The following is a 2,961-nucleotide window of genomic DNA, read 5'->3' as shown; positions in this document are numbered from 1 at the left end:
ATGGCACCGGCAAGCAAGAGGTTGGTTTGAAGTGTGTCTACCTCAACGCCAGGAGCATCCGGAATAAGGTGGGTGAACTTATAGCATGGATTTGTACCTGGGACTTCAATGTTGTGGCCATTTTGGAGACAGGGTTAGAGCAGGGACAGGAATAGTTGTTGCAGGCTCCAGGATTTAGATGTTTTAGTAAGAACAGTGAAGATGGTAAAAGAGGGGGAGGTGTTACATTGTTGGCCAAGGACAGTATTGCATTTGCAGAAAGGATGATTGAGGACTCGTCAACTGAGGTGGTATGGGCTGAAGTTAGAAACAGGAAAAGAAAGGTCAACCCGTTGGGAGTTTTCAATGGGCCTCTGAATCGTTCCAGAGACGTAGAGGAAAGCATAGCAAAGATGATTCTCGATAGGAGTGACAGAGACAGGGTAGATGTAATGGGGAACTTCAACTTTTGAAATATTGACCGGGAATACTATAGTACGAGTACTATAGAGGGGTCAGATTTTGTCCAGTGTGTGCAGGAGGGCTTCCTGACACAGCATATGAACAGGCCAACAAGGGGCGAAGCCACATTAGTTTTGATACTGGGTAATGAGCTTGGTCAGGTGTTAGACTTGGAAGTAAGTGAGCACTTTGGTGATAGCAATCACAATTCTATTATGTTTCCTTTAGTGATAGAAAGGGATAGGTGTATACCACTGTGCAAGAGTTACAGATGGGGGAAAGGCAATTACGATGCCATTAGGCAAGATTTAGGAAGCATATGATGGGGAAGGAAACTGCAGGGGATGGGGACATTAGAAATGTGGAGCTTATTCAAGGAAAAGCTACTGTGTGTCCTAGATATGTATGTACCTGTCAGGCAGGGAGGAAGCTGTAGAGTGCGCGAGCCGTGGTTTACGAATGAAGTGGATTCTCTGGGCAAGAGGAAGACGGCGACTTATGTTAGGATGGGATGTGAAGGCTCAGTTAGGGCGCTTGAGGGTTACAAGGTAGCCAGGAAAGACCTAAAGAGAGAGTTTTGGAATGTTTTGCCTGCAACAGTACTAGATTCGCCAACTTTAAGTACAAAAAAGTCGTCATTGGACAAGCATATGGACGTACATAGAATAGTGTAAGTTAGATAGGCTTCAGATTGGTATGACAGGTCGGCGCAACATCGAGGGCAGAAAGGCCTGTACTGTGCTGTAGTGTTCTATGTTCTATGTTCCCCTACCTCCTCCAACTCCTGGCGCAAGTTCCCTCCACTACCCTGATGAGCCTTACCCTCACTAACGCCATCATCTTGTTCCTCACAAAAGTATAGAACATCTTAAGTTTTACCTTAATCCTACTCACCAAGTCTTTTTCATGCCCTCTTCTCGCTCTCCTGAGATTATTCTTCACTTCCCTCCTGACTACCTTGTAACCCTCTAGACCCCTGTCTGATCCTTGCCTACTTAACCATAAGTCATTTTGCTCCTTCCTCTTGAGATATTCTACATTCATTGATACAATGGAGATATCGAGCTGCAAATGGATTGGAGCTGCACATCCTGTCACTTCCAGCACGGGCTGCAGGTTTCCCCACGCTGGGCAGTGATCTAAAACAGTGTTACTGAACAATGCACTGGGGCAGTGTACACAGCTCTACCTGCTGGGAGGTTAACTGTTCCTGGTTTACAGATCCATGCCCTGGGGTGGCGTACACTGCTCTACATGCTGGGAGGGTAAATGCCCCTGGTTTACATAACAATTCACTGCTGTTCACTGCATCGCTCCCAGTGCTGGAGAGGTAGTTCATGGACTGGCGTGGTCTGCACAGATTGCTGGGTTGTATTGAGCAGTACACTAGCCTGGTCTGAACACTGCTTCATGCTGCAGATGTATCATCTGGATTATGGTGTCTGATTCTGTGACGTGGATTTCAGCTGATTTGTCAGCACATTTACTTGATATTCATATTTTTATTATTGGAGCTAAGAAAGTACTACTCATCCAGTTAATTCCATTTGTCTGAGACAAGCCACGTTTACTGAACTTGTCAATCAAGTAATCATCCAATTATAACATGAATATCCGTCCTTCTGTACCTTAACCTGGCCGTTGGTGCTCATATCCCTGGAATCCCGGGGAAATCATTATGAAGCTCAGAAACAATGTGCAAAATATATGGCTCATGGTCTCCTGTACATGCCGGCTGTGGTCTCATTTGGATCCATAGTGCATCGAGAGCTGGCATTGCGAAGAACAGAGACAATGAAATGGTATGTGTCAGACTGCTGTTCCCTTCCCGGTGTGTTCCATGTGGTGCTCCATAGACAGGGAGGTGTGTGCTGGGCTGTTGTTCACTTCCTGGTGTGTCTCATGTGGTACTCCATGGACATGGGTGTGTGTTTGACTGTTTCTCACTTCCCGGTGTGTCCCATGTCGTACTCCATAAACAGGGAGGTGTGTGATGGGCTGTTGTTCACTTCCTGGTGTGCCCCATGTGGTACTAAATAGACAGTGGTGTATGTGTTTGACTGTTGCTCACTTCCCGGTGTGTCCCATGTACTGCTCCATGGGCAGGGGAGTGTGTGTTTGGCTGCTGTTCACTTCCCGGTGTGCCCCATGTGGTGTTCCATGTTGGACAGAGGTTCCGGCAGCTTTAGACACACCTTTGAACCTTGGTCTGTGCGTGTCCACTGAACACATGTGCTTGTGTCTCTCATATGATTGTGTAGTCAGTAACACGAGGAAACCTCTCGAGTATTATTGTAAAAGAGCAGGCATCTAACTTGTAGCTGAGGGGCTTCTGATTGACTCCTGTTATTGAAAAGTTAGTGTAAGTGCTAGGGTTGGTTTGCTGGAGGGTGTGATGTGACCCACCTCAGACATTCAGGGAGACCTGAGGATTTGGTGACCCAACTCGGGATGGAGCATTGGGACTGTAGTTACAACACCTGCGTCTGTAAGATGAACAACAAATGGAGCAGAGGCTGC

The sequence above is a fragment of the Chiloscyllium plagiosum genome, unplaced genomic scaffold, assembly GCF_037043375.1.
Source record: "Chiloscyllium plagiosum isolate Xiang-an unplaced genomic scaffold, Cpla_swu_hap1 HiC_scaffold_153, whole genome shotgun sequence".
NCBI classification, from domain to species: Eukaryota; Metazoa; Chordata; class Chondrichthyes; order Orectolobiformes; family Hemiscylliidae; genus Chiloscyllium; species Chiloscyllium plagiosum.
The sequence above is the reverse complement of the archived record's forward strand: the minus strand, read 5'-3'. Positions refer to the sequence as shown.